Below are 17,733 nucleotides of genomic sequence, written 5' to 3' on the forward strand. Positions count from 1 at the left end.
CTTCATGATGGTAATTTTTTTCTCTCTTCTTTTTTCTTGGTTAGCCTAGCCACAGCTTTGTCAATTTTAATGAATTTTTCAAAGAACAAATTTTCGTTTTATAAATTTTCACTATTGTTTGTCTATTTCCTATCACATTTTCTGTTCTTAGCCTTATTTCCTTTCTTCTACTTACTTTTAATTTAATTTGCTTTTTTTCTTAGATTCTTAAGGTGCAAGCTTAGATCAATTGTTTAGAACATTTTTCTTTTCTAATATAGACATTTAAAATTATAAACTTGCTTCTAAGTACTACTTTAGCTACATCCCACAAATTCTGCTATGTTGTAGTTTCATTATCATTTAGGTAAAAATTGTTTTTCTAACTTTCCAAAGATTTCTTCTTTGATCTGTTGATTATTTAAAAGTTATTTTTAATTTCCAAATATTTGGTGATTTTCCAGAGATGTTTTTGTTATTGGATTCTAATTTAATTCCTTTGTGATCAGAGAATACATTCTGTTTACCTTCAATTCTGTTTAATTTATTGAGTTTTTTTTAATGGCCAGCATATGGTCTATCTTTTTGATATGTATACTTTTCTATATGTATACTTGAAAAAATCTGTTTTCTGTAATTGTTGGGTGTAGTTCTATAATGTATAGTCCTATAATATGCAATGTAGTTCTATAAATAGCAATTAGGTCGAGTTGGTTAAATGTTATTGTTCAAATCCTCTTTCTTGACCATTTTCTTTCTGTTTTATGAATTAATTACTGAAAATCTCCAACTATAAGTATGGATTTGCTCAGTTCTCCTTCCAGTTCTATCAGATTTTGTTTTATGTATTTCGAGGCTCTGTTAGGTGCATACACATTTAGGATGTTAGGTTTTCTTGATGAATTAACTCCTTTTATCATTATGAAATATCCCTACTTGTCTCTCGTAATACTTCTTGTCCTTAAGTATTCTTCACTGGATATTAATATTACTACTCCACCTTTCTTTTGATTATTAGTGTGTGCTTAGTTAATTGTTTTTTATCCTTTTACTTTTAATCCACCTTTCTTTATATTAAGGTGGGTTTCTTATAAAGACCATGTAGATGGGTCTTTCTTTTTTCATTGAGTGTGACAAGCACTACCCTTTTAAATGATATGTTTAGTTCATTTATATATAATGTAATTATTGATATTTGCTTTCTCTCTGTCTCATCTTTGTTCCCTGCTTCCTCTTTTCTTCCTTCTGTTGGATTAATTGAGTATTTTTTAGTATTCCATTTTATCTTCTCTATTGGCTTATTAGCTAGTCTTCTTCTTTTTTAACGTCTTCTCCAAGGTTTGCAATATACATCTTTAGCTTAATACTAGCATCAAATAATGTTATACCACTTTGCGTAGAATGTAAGATCCTATAATAGGGGCCGGCCCCATGGCTGAGTAGTTAAGTTTGTGTGCTCCGCTTTGGAAGCCCAGGGTTTCGCTGGTTCAGATCCCGGGTGCAGATTGCTCCAGATCCTTTAGTCCTTCTTGGGAAAGGTATTTTCACAGCTGGTCCTGGATCATCTCCCTGTGGCTGCCCCTAGAAAGCCACAGGCATGCTTAGACTTTATGCTGGGCCTTCTAGGAAGACTCTCTCCTGGAGTTTCATCTGCCACAAAGTCCTCAGGCTCGTTGCCCAAAGCCTTGGAGACTGTTAACTCTGATGGGCTTGAGTTTCTGCCACCAGTTTCCCCCACCAGGAGAGCCAACTTTGCACTCTTAAGTGACATAGACCTGTGGCAGGAGCCTGAGGACCCCAGTCCAACAGGGACCTTTCACTGGCACTGAGGAAGAGCTATCATGTTCCCTTCCTCCACTCTCTCCCAATTCTAAGAACTTAGAAAGAAGACCGGAACAGATTAATGTTTAGCATTTCAACATATTTGAGGTACTAATGGATCCTTTTGAGGTTTAATAAAAGCCTAGGACTCTCACCCTAGTAACACACACACACACACACACACACACACACACTACTGGGTGTACAATTTTTGTATATTCATGGCCCCAGTCCAGTGATTCTTTAGTGACATCACACCACCTTCCCTAGGGTGAAGGAGTGGGAATAGAGGCTAGTTAACCTGTTTTTAGGCAGATGCTACCCTGTGGGGATGATGTGTTGTTAGATTACACATGTAGACAAACTGCACATATTTATGTAGAAGACCTATCTGTGGAAACATTTAGAACAACTAAAAGGATAAGATAAATCAATTGTGGAAAACAACAGTTGACATCAATTATCTACAAATCCGTATAGGTCAGAGGTTTACTTTGGAAAAGCTGAGAAACTAGGTGGACTTTGGTTTTCTCTTTCTATGGGAGCAGGGACAGTAAACAATGGCATTTGCTGTGGGGCAGTAGAGGGATCAGTGATCTGTTTGTTTTGGCCCCAGGAGCACTAGACTCTGCTCAGCTTAACCAGCCACTTCTTGTGGGCCCATCTGAAGATCTCGGGACTTGGCTTCTCTTGGTGAAAGAGCAATGGGAAGTGAAAGCTCTAAATAACCTTGGAAGAAAATATGAATGACACCTTCCAAGAAAACATGTCACAGGATGCTTTGACATTGCTCAAGACATTGAGACCCAAGTCCTAGGTTCTAGCTTTCTCTGCCCTGCTGGGCAGCCTACCAGTTACATCTTCTGGCTGGGCCTCAGTTTTTCTCTCTATTAAATGAAGTCATTGTACTAGATGGCCTCGCAGGGTATGTTTTGCTGAAGGGACCATTAGCAATGCAAGGAGCCATAAAGAAATTATGTAGAATCACTTCATTAATTCATTGAATGTGTTGTCGGTACTTTGTCCACGCTAAGTGTTCTGTAATAATGATAGTCATCGCCATCTATTGGCATCTGCTACATGTCAGGCAGGGCCAGCATTTTAATAGCACTGCAAGTAATCTTCAAAATGACCCTATAAGGTAGGTATTAATATTCCTATTACTAATGAGAAAAGGGAGGCTAGGAATAGATAAGTAACTTGTCCAGCATCATACCGCTTCTATATGGCCTATGATGCAAACCCAGGAGTCTCTGATTCCAATGTCATTCTCACTTTATTCCACAGATTGCACATAATACCCAGTACCTGTCTACAAGAATGGACAGGTGAATAAAAGGAGTGCACAGGTAACTGTTATACAGGGAAAAAAATGCTACCAGATCTGTCTGTATATTCTCTACGATGTGTTGTCTAAGACCTAGTGGTCAGCACACTTGCAGGCCTCCCTGATGTGCTATGACTTGATGGGCTGGACTCACACTGCTGTGTACAAGGAACTTGAAGATATTGGTAATGACACAAATGAAAATAAGAAGGAGATTAATGCACTGGGTATAGTACTAGCTGATTTACTTTAATTGCTAATTTGGTTCTCGCAATAACTCTATGAAGTAGGTATCATTATTCCCATTTTCTAGATGAGAAACTGAGGCACTGAGAGCTAAGTAATTTGCCTAATTCTTGGAACAACTGAAAGTCTTACTGTAGAGAAGTGAATGTATAGAAGCAAATGACCAGATCACATAGGCTTCAGTGGTGCCCCGTCAGGGAGAACCAGGGCCATGTGCTCCTCCTGTCCTAATCTTTGCAGTTGTTATCCCCTCCCATGTTTACTTCATGCCACAGCCACTTCCACTACGTTCCTCTTTGCACTGGGCAGATGATTTCCAAACACAAATCTTAGAATAAGCTTCACTTCTGGGAGCAGATTCCTCTACCTGAGATCCTTCCTTTATTTTAAAATTCAGACTGCTTGACACCCTGGTGTCCTGGCCCACTTTATACCAGGCTCTCAGAATTCCCTAGCCTTCCTTCCCCCTCCTCACCATCCAACTTTGTGGCCTGGGAGAAGTCAATGGCCAGAGGGGCCTCTGGAGTGGGGACTGGAGCAGCTCCTGTAACATGTTGTCTGTTTCACAATTTTGCCTGAAACTGGCCCTGCCATGGAGCTCTAAACTGCGCCCCCAGCCCTGACCTCTAACCCCCTTCCCATCTTTGGCAAGCCTGTCCAAGTGTCCTGCAAACAGAGTGCCAGAGAAGACCAGCTTTTCCTGTATGCCTGCCTTTGAACAGGGACCTTTGTTCCTTTACACATAACGGTTTCCAGAGTCCACTCAGCTCCGGAGTCAGTGGCCTTTGCACTTGTTGGCCTAGAGGTCAGGTGCAGCTGGGTTAGGTTGAACATTATACTGACGAGGAAAGGGTTTTCTTAGGAGGTTCTTTTGCTTGCAGACCAAGTATCTCTGACTTGAATTGAGGACAAACAGCCTTTAGTGTCTCCCAGTACATTACAGAATAATGACTGAGTTGAGGGAAAGGAGCCAGAGCTTTGTAACACTGAAAGATGCTGACCATCTCTGTTCAGTCATTCCTCATTCTGTACATGATCCTGCTATCTGCCCGTCACAGTACTGTGTGACTGTGGAGGCAGATAAAAAGTCTTCCCTTTCCTCTTTCTCTCCCTTTTCCTGACCTTTCTCTCTTCCCTTCCCTTTTTTGTTTTTTTCTTTAGTTAAAAAAATATGTATTCTTTCTCCTCCCTTTCCTTTCCTTGAGATGGTCAGGGGCAGCGGAGCCTGAGTGACTGGGGCCAAAGAGGCAGCTGGAGGATCAGGAGATTGATTATGTACAGGGGAAGTGAGCAGAGCTTAAAATATGGAGAATATTTGGATCCACTTTTCTCATTGTTAGAGAAGGGAGTTACAAATATAGGAGGAAGAAAACTAGATTTGCTGTGGTGTTCAACTGGAATTGGAGGAATCAGTGTGAACTCACGGTTGGGGAGAGAGAGAGTGAGAGAAATAGATATAAATGTGTGTTATAGGTGTACACACACACACACATATTTCTTAGCTCTGTCTGATCCTAGTATCAGTTTCTCTCCAAAGAAGTTACTACACCTAACACCAGATTTTGTTTCCTAAATACCATTCTATACTAAAGGGATAAAGTTTTCTTAGGGAAATAAGATTCCAGAAACAGAGATTCCAGAGCTGGTCCAGGGAAAGTAGAAAATAGGCTTGAATGTCTTATCTGCCAGAAAGTGAAGCGCTTAAAAAATGATAGGGCTTGCAGACAGAGAAAGACGAACTCTGTATGACTCCACTCATAGGTGGTAGTTAACATATGGACAAAGAGAACTGATTGGTGATTGCCAGGGGAAAGGGGGGTGGGGGGAGGGCACTAGGGGTGAAGTGGTGTACCTACAACATGACTAATAATAATGTACAACTGTAATTACACAAGGATGTTAACTTTTATAACCTTAATAAAAAAAAAGACAGTCCAATTAAAAAAAAACTGAAAAAAAAAATGATGGGGCTTGTAAAAAATACATAGGAGCAAGCTTGAAGAGCCACCCACTAGTGAAATTCACAAGAATCTGAGCATCAAAATAAATGAGGAGAATGGGGCCAGCCTGGTGGTGTAGTGATTAACTTTGCGTGCCCTGCTTTGGCAGCCCTGGGTTGGGTTTGCTGGTTCAGATCCTGGGCACAGACCTACGCATCACTTATCAAGCCATGCTGTGGCAGGTGTCCTACATATAAGGTAGAGGAAGATGGGCATGGATATTAGCTCAGGGCCAATCTTCCCCAGCAAAAAAGAGGAGGATTGGTGGCAGATGTTAGCTCAGGGCTAATCTTCCTCAAAAATAAATAAATAAGTGAATAAATTAATTAATTAAATAAGTGAGGAGAAAAATTCTGGGAAGATGGCAGAGTATGAAGCACCAGAAATCTGTCTCCCTACCCGGACAACAATTAGACTGGTAGAATCTTTCTGTTGTAACTATTTTGGAACTCTGGAATTTATTGAAGACTTCCAACTTCTAGGAATGGCTTGAAAGGTAAATTGCCATTAATTTCAGTCAATTTCATTTTTTAGCTAGGTAATGGCTAAATGGCTACACATTCCCCTCCTTGATGCCCTGCATCACATGGCTATGCACACATTACGGAAGCAGCTTGCACACAGCTTGTGCGAGTCAGGGTGGGCAATAAGGATCCTGTCGTGCAAATATTAGGGATCTGTGTTATTATCACTGATTGCTGCTTCTGAACATGGAGGTGCAGATACAGAAGAGGGAAGCCATTGTTGTTACTTCCCCTCCTTGTTGCAAGACCTCCTCCTCCAGGTGAAGTGACTTCCAGAGTATTTAAAGGGCTGACGCTTCTTTCCCCCTTCATTTTTCTCTTGTTCTCCCTTTTGAGAGCCAGACATTAAGACTAGGACAGTCAAAAGAAAACAGATATTCAGGGGACATTAGAAAGTCACTGCACATACCCAGGGAAAAGAGAAGGTTCAAAAAAGACCTGAAAAGACTTTAAGTTTACACCCCAGGCAGATTCTTGGCACAAAGACAGCCTACAGCAATAAAAAGACAAAGCTTCTTGTTCTCTATGGAAGAAGAAGAACCTGATTTCCAGAGTTACTACATTATTAGATTTAAATGCAGTTTTCAATGAAAAATCACAAGGCATACAAAGAAACAGGAGAGTATGGCCCATTCAAAGAAAAAAAAAATAAACCAAAAGAAACTGTCTCTGAAAAAGACCTGATGATAAATCTACTAGATGAAGACTTTAAAAACAACCATCTTAAAAATGCTTAAATAACTAAAAGAAGATGTGGAGAAAGTCAAGAAAATGATGAATAAACAAAATGGAAATATCAATAAAGAGATAGAAAGCCTAAAAAGAAACCAAAAAGAAATTCTGAAGCTAAAAAGTACAATAACTGTAATGAAAATTCACTAGAGAGATTCAAAGGCATATATGAACAGGCAAAACAAAGAATTAGTGATTAGTGATTAGGACAATTGAAATTATTGAGTCTGAGGAACATAAAGAAAAAAGATGAAAGAAAAGTGAACAGAGCTTAAGGGACCTGTGGGACACAGCAATGTGGAATAACATATGCATTATGGGAGACCCAGAAAGGGAAGAGAAAGGAGCAGAGAGAATATCTGAAGAAATAATGGCTGAAAACTCCCCCAAATTTGATGAAAGACATAAATATAAATATCCAAGAAGCTCAATGAACATCAAGTAGGATGAACTCAGAGACCCACACTGACACATATTATAACCAAACTGTCAAAAGCCAAAGACAACAAAAACATGTTGAATGCAACAAGAGAGAAGCAACTCATCACATACAGGGATCTTCAATAAGATAATTAGCAGATTCCTCTTCAGAAACTTTGGAGGCCAGAAGGCAATGGGCTGAAATATTTAAAGTGCTAAAAGAAAAAAAAATGTCAACCAAGAATCCTATATCTGACAAAATTGTTCTTCAAAAATGAGGGAGGAATTAAGACATTCCAAGATAATCAAGGCTGAAGGAGTTTGTTACTACTAGAAATGCTCAGTAACAAGAAATGCTAAGGCAAGGTCCTGTGGGTTGAAATCAAAAGACACTAGACAATAACTCAAAGCCTTATGCAAAAATAAAGTTTAAAGCAAAATATATGGGCAATTATAAAAGCTAGTATTATTGTAACAATGGTTTGTAACTCCACATTTTGTTTTCTACATATATGAGACCAATGCATTAAAAAATTATTAATTTATGTTTGTAGACACACAATGTATAAAGATTTAATTTTGTGACATCAACAACTGAAAGGGGCGGGGGAATACAGCAGTAAAGGAGCAGAGTTTTTTATGTTATTGAAGTGAAGATGGTATAAATTCAAATTAGAGTGTTATAATTTTAGGATGCTAAAGTTAATCTCCATGGTAACAGCAAGGAAAATAAATATAGAGTATACACAAAAAGAAATAGGAAGGGATTAAAATGTTTCACTACAAAAAAAATCAACTAAACACAAAAGAAGACAGTAATGCAGGAAATGAGGGAGAAAAAAGCTATAAGGCATATAGAAAACAAATAGTACAATGACAGAAGTAAGTCTCTCCTTATCAATAAATTACTTTAGAGGTAAATAAATTAAACTCTCCAATCAAAAGACAGAAATTTGCAGAATAGAAAAAACACATAATCCAATTACACACTGTATCTAAGAGACTTATTTTGATCTAAAGACACAAAGAGATTGAAAGTGAAAGAATGGAAAAAGATATTCCATGCAAATAGTAACCAAAAGAGAGCAGGGTTGGCTATAATAATATCAGACAAAAAAGACTTTAAATCAAGAAAGCCTACAAGAGGCAAAGAATGACATTGTGTATTAACAAAAGGTTCAATACAGCAAGAGGATATAACAATGATAAACATTTATATACCTAACAACAAACCATCAAAATGCATGAAGCAAAAATGGACAGAATTGAAGGGAGAAATAGATAGTTCTACAGTAACAGTTGGAGACTTCAATACCCTACTAATAATGGCCAGAATAACCAGATAGTAAGGAAGAGAAGTAAGGAAATAGAAGACTTGAACAACTCATTAAACCAAATAGATCAAAGAGACATATACAGAACACTCTACCCAACAACAACAGAATACACATTCTTCTCAAGTGCACACAGTGCATTTTCCAGGTTAGACCATATGCTATGCCACACAGTAAGTCTTGATAGATTTTAAAAGATAGATATGAAACAACGGATCTTCTCTGACTACGAGAGGATGAAGTTAGAAACTAACAGTAGAAGGAAGACTGGGAAATTCATAAATTTGTGTAAGTTAATTACACAATACACTCTTAAACAACCAATGGATCAAAGAAGAAATTACAAGTAAAATTTAAAAATACTTAGAGATGAATGAAAATGAAAACACAACATACCAAAACTTATGGGACACAGCAAAAGCAGTGCTAAGGAAGAAATTTATAGCAACAAGTGCTTTCATTAAAAAAGAAGAAAGATGTCAAGTCAACAGCCTAATTTCACAATTTAAGGAGCTAGAAAAAGAATAACAAACAAAGCTAGAAAAAGGAAGGAAAAATAAAGGCTAAAGCAGAGATAAATGAAATAGAGAATAGAATAGAAAATCTAGAGAAAATAAATGAACCCAAAAGTTGGTTCTTCAAAAAGATCAGCAACAGTGACAAACCTTTAGCTTGCTTGACTAAGAAAAACAGAGAGAAGACTCAAATTACTAAAATCCGAAATGAAATCAGGGACATTACTGCTGATTCTACAGAAATAAAAAGGATTATAAGAGAGTACTTTAACAATAGTATGTCAACAAATTGGATAAACTAAATCAAATAGACAAATTCCTAGAAACAGAAAACCTATCAAGACTAAATTACAAGGGAATAGAAAATCTGAATAGACCTTTAACTAGTAAGGAGATTGAATCAATAATCAAAACTATCCCAAATAGAAAAGAACCTGGACCTGACGGCTTCACTGGCAAATTCTACCAAACAGTTAAAGAACTAACACCAATCTTTCTTAAATTTTTCCAAAAAATTGAAAAGTAGGGAATACTTCTTAACTCATTCTATGAACTCAGTATTATCCAGATACCAAAGCCAGACAGGACACTACAGGAAAAGAAAACTATGGACCAATATCCCTAAGAACATTGATTCAAAAATACTCAGTAAAATACTAACAAACTGAATTCAGCAGCATATTAAAAGGATTATACACCATGAACCAGTGGGTTTTATTCCTGGAATGCAAAGATGGTTCAACATATGAAAATTGATCAATGTAATACACTAAATTAATAGAATGAAGGAAAAATCCCACATGACCATCTAAATTGATGCAGAAAAAGCATTTGACAAAATCCAACATTCTTTCATGATTAAAAAAAAACAAACTTGGGGGCCGGCCCCGTGGCTGAGTGGTTAAGTTTGCACGTTCCGCTCTGGCGGCCCAGGGTTTGGATCCTGGGCGTGGACATGGCACCACTCACTAGGCCACATTGAGGCGGCATCCCACATGCCACAACTAGAAGGAGTCACAACTGAAATAGACAACTATGTACTGGAGGGATTTGGGGAGAAAAATTTTTTTTCAACACATAAGTGCAAGCTCCTTCCAGAGCAATTAGGCAAGAAATAAAAATAAAGGCATCCAAATTGGAAAGGAAGAAGTAAAATTATCCCTGTTGGCAGATGATATGATCTTATATGTAGAATATCCTAATGATTGCATACAAAAAAATTGTCAGAACTAATTAGCAAATTCAGTTAAGTAGCAGGATACAAAATCAACACACAAAAATCAGTTGCTTTTCTACATACTAACAGTGAAATTTCAAAAAGGAATTTAAGAAAACAATCCTATTCACAATGGCATCAAAAAGATGCTTCAGAATTATTTTAACCAAAGAGGTGAAAGACTAAAACATTGCTGAAAGAAACTAAAGAAGACATATATAAATGTAAAGACATCCCACGTTTATGGTTAGAAGATTTAATATTGTTATGTTGTCAATACTACCCAAAGCAATCTACAGATTAAATGCACTCCCTATCAAAATCCCAATGGCTTTTTTCAGAAATAGAGAAAAAAATCTTAAAATTCATATGGAATCTCAAGTGATCTTGAATAGCCAAAACACTCTGGAAAAAGAACAAAACTGGGGGACTCACACTTCCTGATTTCAAACTTACCATAATATCACAGACATCAAAAAAGTATGATACTGGCATAAAGACAGACACATAGACCAGTGGAATGGAATAGAGAGCTCAGAAATAAACACTTGCATATACGGTCAATGATTTTCCACAAGGGGTTCAAGAACATTCAATGAGTGAAAGGACAGTCTTTTCAACAAACTGTGCTGGGAAAAGATATAAGCATGCAAAAGAGTGAAGTTGGACCCTTACCTAACACCATACACAAAAATTAACTCAAAATGGTTTAAAGGCATAAACTTAAGACCTAAAAGTATAAAACTCTTAGAAGAAAACATAGGGCAGAACCTTCAAGACATTGGATTTGGCAACGATTTCTTGGATATGACAACAAGGCAAAGGCAACAAAAGCAAAAATAGACAAATTGAGCTTTATGAAAATTAAAAGTTTTGTGAATCAAAATCACTATGAACAAAGTGAAAAGGCAACCCACACAATAGGATAAAATATTTGCAAATCAGATATCTGCTAAGGGATTAATATCCAGAACATATAGAGAAGTCCTAAAACTCAACAACAGAAAAACAACCAATTCAAAAATGGGCAAAAGCCTTGAACAGACTTTTCCACAAAGAAATTATATGAATGACCAATAAGCACACGAAAAGGTTTCTTTCATGACTAACCATTAAGGAAATGCAAATCCAATCTACAATGAAATACCATCTCATATCCAGTAGGATGACCACTATCAAAAAAACCAGAAAGTAATAAGTGTTGATGAGGATGTGGAGAAATTGGAACCCTGTGTACTGTTGATAGGAATGTAAAATAGTACAGCCATTTTGGAAAACAATAGGGAATTTCTTTAAAAAATTAAACATACAATTACCATATGATCTAGAAATTCTACTTTTGAATATACACCCAAAAGAACTGAAAGCAGGGTCTCAAAGAGATACCTATGCAACCATGGTTATAAAGTATTATTTGCAACAGCTAACATGTGGAAGTAATCCAAGTGCCCATCGATAGATGAACAGATAAGCAGAATACGGTGTACACATACAATAGAATATTATTCAGCCTTAAAAAGGAAGGAAATTATTGACATATGCCTACAAGATGGATGAACCTTGAAGATGTTACAATAAGCAAAGTAAGCCAATCACAAAAAGACAAATATTGTATGATTCCACTTATATGAGGTACTCAGAGTAGTAAAACTGATAGAGACAGAAAGCAGACTGGTAGTTACCAGTGGTTGGGAGTAGAGGAAAATGAAGAGTTATTGTTTATTGAGTATAGAGTTTCAGTTTTGCAAGATTAAAAGAGTTCTGGAGATGGATGGCAATGATGTTTGCACAATATGAATGTACTTAATGCCACTGAACTGCAGACTTAAAAACGGCTAAGACGGTAAATTTTATGCTATGTGTATTTCACCACAATAAAAAAATGGAAAAAAAAGGATGCCAGTAAAGGATCATAACCCACTGAATAAAGAAGGAACCCCCTCTGTCCATGCTGATAAAAACAAATAAAAGGAAATAACCAAATGGAGAAAGGGAAGCATTTGTTTACTTTAGAATGCCAACTGATAAATGTACAAGGGATGATACATCAGAAAAAATCACTATTTGGCAACCAATATAGTAATAATTGATTCAGGCAAGAATCATCAATGGATGCTAAAGGAGGTGAAAGTGTGATAAGGAACAAAATATTAAATAGCCTCAGACTATTAACTAGTTATTAATTACAAAGGGAAATTTACAGTGTAGAAACCTGTCAGGCATCACCTTAACCAAGAAAACCAAGTTAACAGAAATGATAATGAGACAAATCACTATCGAGTTCCTTCTAATGCAATACCCTGAAAAGAACCCAGCATCACTTTTGTGATGTTGCTGCCAAAAATGCACACCTGAATCAAATCACAAGGTAATATAAGACAAACACAAACTGAGGGGCTTTCTACAAAATACTGTTACATACAAAATAACATGTTACATCACACCACAGGGATATACATCAGCTAAATTCAGAATGTTGGAAATTCTAAAAGACAAACGATGCAGTTTCTTCAACAAGTCAATGGCGTAAAAGGGAGAAGGAGTGTTCTAGAGTGAAAGAGATTTGAGAGATATAACCAACACAACTCCTGGATCTTGTTTTAGGTTCTAATTTGAACAAGGTAACTTAAAAAAATTTTTTTCAGCCAAGAATACTCTATCCAGCAAAACATCCTTCAGATATGATGGAGAAATAAAAACTTTCCCAGATAAACAAAAGCTGAGGGAGTTCATCAACACAAGAATCCCCTACAAGAAATCCTCAAGAAGGCCAAGATACCTGAAAAAAAAGAAGAAAGGGGTTACAAAACCTTGAGTAAGGAGATAAATAGATAGACAAAATCAGAAAATTGGAGCTATCAGAAAAATTTAGCAAACACTTAATTATAAATTAAAGATAAAGGGAAGGAAAACACCAAAAATAAATATAATCTTGTAATTTTAACCACAAACTCACAAGATGGAATAAGATGTCACAATAACAACTTAGAAGGGGAAGAGGAAGGAGATGGAATCAGCTTAGTCTAAGGAAATAAGAGGCTATCAGAAAATGTACTATCTCATCTATAAGATTTTTTATACTAACTTCATGGTAACCACCAAACAAATAATTAGAACAGAGGCACAAATGATAAATAAGGAGAAAACTAAGAAAACAAGCATAGAATTGGTATGTCTAACCTAACCAAATTGGTAGTCTGAAATACATGATGAGAAACAAAGGAAATGCAGAAGAACCAGGAAACCAGCAATAAAATGGCAGCATTAGGTCCTCATATATCAATAATCACTCTAAATGTAAATGGACTGAATTCTCCAATCAAAAGACAAAGAGTGGCAGGATGGACTAAAAAACAAGACCCAACAGGATTCTGCCTCCAGGAAACACGTCTCAGCTGCAATGACAAACACAGGCTCAGAGTGAACGGATAGAAGATGATACTCCAAGTTAATGGCAAACAAAAGAAAGCAAGTGTTGCCATACTTATATCAGATAAAGTAGATTTCAAGACAAAACAGGTAAAGAGAGACAAAAAGGGGCGGTATATAATGACAAAAGGGACACTCCACCAAGGAGATATAACACCTATAAATATTTATGCACCAAACACAGGAGCACCAAAGTACATAAAGCAACCATTAACAAACCCAAAATGAGATATTAATGACAACACAATAATAGCAGGGGACCTCAACACCTGACTCACACCAATGGATAGATCATCCAGACAGAATGTCAACAAGGAAATTGTGGAATTAAATGAAAAACTAGACCAGATGGACATAATAGATATAAGTAGAATATTCCATCCAAAAACAGCAGATTATGCATTCTTCTCAGATTTGCATGGAACAATCCAAAGGATAGATCACGTGTTGGGAAACAAGGCAAGCCTCAATAAATTTAAGAATATTGAAATAATATCAAGCATTTTTTCTGACCATAATGCTATGAAACAAGAAATAAACTATAAGAAAAAGGCTTGGAAAGGGACAAGGATGTGGAGACTAAACAACATTCTACTGAACAGCCAATGGACCCTTGAAGAAATTAAAGGAGAAATTAAAAAAATCTGGAGACAAATGAAAATGAAAATACACCATACCAACTCATATGGGATGCAGCAAAGCAGACCTAAGAGGTAAATTCATTGCATATAGGCTTATCTTAACAACTAAAAAAAATCTCAAATAAGCAATCTCAAACTACACCTAACGGAATTAGAAAAAGAAGAACAAACAAAGCCCAAAGTCAATAGAAGGAGGGAAATAATAAAAATTAGAACAGAAATAAATGAATTGAAACAAAAAAGACAGTAGAAAAGGAATAATGAAACAAAGAGCTGGTTCTTTGAGAAGATAAACAAAATTGACAAACTCTTAGCCAGGCTCACTAAGAAAAAAAGAGAGAAGTTTCAAATAAAGTTAGAAATGAAAGAGGAGAAGTTACAATGGATACCACAGAAATACAAAAGATTATAAGAGAATACTATGAAAAACTATATGCCAACAAATTGGACAAGCTAGAAGAAATGGATAAATTCTTAGACTCTTACAACCCTGCAAAACTGAATCAAGAAGAAATAGAAAATCTGACTAGACTAATCACAAGTGAAGAGATTGAAACAGTAATCAAAAACCTCCTCCCCCAAAAAAGTCCAGAACCAGATGGCTTCTCTGGAGAATTCTACCAAACATTCAAAGAAGATTTATTACCTATCCTTCTCAAACTATTCCAAAAAATTGAGGAAGACAGAACACTTCCTAACACATTCTATGAAGCCAATATCACCCTGATACCAAAGCCAGACAAGGACAACACAAAGAAGGAAAATTACAGGCCAATATTGCTGATGAGCATAGATGCAAAAATCCTCAACAAAATATTGGCAAACCAAATACAACAATACATTAAAAAGATCATACACCATGATCAAGTGGGATTTATATCACAAGGGTGGTTCAACATCCGCAAATCAATCAATGTGATACATCACATTAACAAAATGAGGAACAAAAACCACATGATCAGATGCAGAGAAAGGATTTGACAAGATCCAACAGCCATTTATGATAAAAACTCTCAATGAAATGTATAGAAGGAAAGTACCTCAACATAATAAGGGCCATATATGACAAACCCACAGCCAACATCGTATTCAATGGGGAAAAACTGAAAGCCATCTCTCTGAGAACAGGAACAAGACAAGGGTGCCCATTCTCACCACTCTTACTCAGCATAGTACTGGAGGTTTTGGCCAGAGCAATTAGGCAAGAAAAAGAAATAAAAGGAATCAAATCGGCAATGAAGAAGTGAAACTCTCACTGTTTGCAGACAACATAATTTTACATACAGAGAACCCTAAAAAATCCATTGGAAAACTCTTAGAAATAATCAACAATTACAGCAAAGTTGTAGGGTACAAAATCAACTCACAAAAATCAGTTGCATTTCTATACTCTAACAACGAACTAACAGAAAGAGAACTTGAGAACTCTATCCCATTTACAATTGCAACAGAGGGAATAAAATATCTCGGAATAAATTTAACCAAGGAGGTGAAAGACCTATACAATGAAAACTATAAAACATTACTGAAAGAAATTGATAACAGCATAAAGAGTTGGAAAGATATTCCATGCACGTGGATTGGAAGAATAAGCACAGTTAAAATGTCCATACTACCTAAAGCAACCTACAGATTTAATGCAGTCCCAATCAGAATCCCAATGACGTTCTTTACAGAAATAGAACAAGGAATCCTAAAATTCATATGGGGAAACAAAAGACCCCGAACAGCTAAAGCAATCCTGAAAAGAAAGAACAAAGCTGGGGGCATCACAATCCCTGACTTCAAAATATACTACAGAGCTATAGTAATCAAAACAGCATGGTACTGGCACAAAAACAGGCACATAGATCAATGGAACAGAACTGAAAGCCCAGAAATGAAACCACGCATCTGTGGACAGGTAATTTTTGACAAAGGAGCTAAGAACATATAAGGGAGAAAGGAAAGTCTCTTCAATAAATGGTGTTGGAGAAACCGGACAGCCATGTGTAAAAGAATGGAAGTAGACTACTATCTTACGTCATACACAAAAATAAACTCAAAATGGATAAAAGACTTGGAGGTAAGATCTGAAACCATAAAACTTCTAGAAGAAACTATAGGCAGTACACTCTTTGACATTAGTCTTAAAAGGATCTTTTTGAATACCATGTCTACTCGGACAAGAGAAACAAAAGAAAGAATAAATAAGTGGGACTTCTTCATCAGACTAAAGATCTTCTACAAGGCAAGGGAGACCAGGATCAAAACAAAAAGACAACCCGCCAATTGGGAGAAAATATTTGCAAATCATATATGTGACAAGGGGTTAATCTCCATAATATATAAAGAACTCACACAACTCAACAACAAAAAAACAAACAACTTGGTCAAAAAATGGGCAGAGGATATGAACAGACCTTTCTCCAAAGAAGATATATAGATGGCCAATAGGCACATGTTCAACATCACTAATCATCAGGGAAATGCAAATCAAAACTACACTTAGATGTCACCTTACACCCATTAGAATGGCTATAATCACCAAGACAAAAAATAACAAATGTTGGAGAGGTTGTGGAGAAAAGGGAACCCTCATACACTGCTGGTGGGAATGCAAACTGGTGCAGCCACTATGGAAAATGGTGTGGATATTTCTCAAAAAATTACAAATAGAAATACCATATGACCCAGCTATACCACTACTGGGTATTTACCCAAAGAATATGAAATCAACAATACAAAGAGACTTATGCACCCCTATGTTCATTGCAGCATTATTCACAATAGCCAAGATGTGGAAGAAACCCAAGTGCCCATCCACTGATGATTGGATAAAGAAGATGTGGTATATTTATACAATGGAATACTACTCAGCCATAAAAAAGACAAAATCCTACCATTCGCAACAACATGGGTCGACCTTGAGGGGATTATGTTAAGCGAAATAAGCCAGATAGAGAAAGACAAACACTGTATGATTTTACTCATATGTGGAAGATAAACAAACACACGGACAAGGAGAACTGTTTGGTGGTTACCAGGGGCAAGGGAGATGGTGGGTAGGCACAAAGGGTGAAAGGGTGCACCTATATGGTGACTGACAAATAATAATGTACAACTGAAATTTCACAATGTTGTAAACTATCATAACCTCAATAAAAAAATTTCTTGAAGATAACTAGAGATTTTAGCATATTAACTGGGTTTTAGATGGTAACATGGAATAATTGTTAATTTGGACAGGTGTGATAAATGTATAATGGTTATGTAAAAAAGAGTTCCTTAGCTGTCAGAGGCACACACTTTTGTGGGTGAAATAACATGATATTCCAGAAAAAATAGCAGAGTGGGAGGATGGATGAAATAAGAGTGGCAAAATACTGACATTTCCTGAAGCTGGGTGAGGTGCGTATGGGAGTTTATTACATTATTTATCTCAACTTTTGCGTATTTTGTAAATTTTCATATATGTATCAGAAGGAAGAGGAAGATGGGGAGAATCCTAAAAAGACCTTGAACCATAGGTGGTCAAGAGTTTAATTTACTTCTTAACGTGGAAGAATT

Source organism: Equus asinus, chromosome 21, assembly GCF_041296235.1.
Source record: "Equus asinus isolate D_3611 breed Donkey chromosome 21, EquAss-T2T_v2, whole genome shotgun sequence".
Taxonomy (NCBI): Eukaryota; Metazoa; Chordata; class Mammalia; order Perissodactyla; family Equidae; genus Equus; species Equus asinus.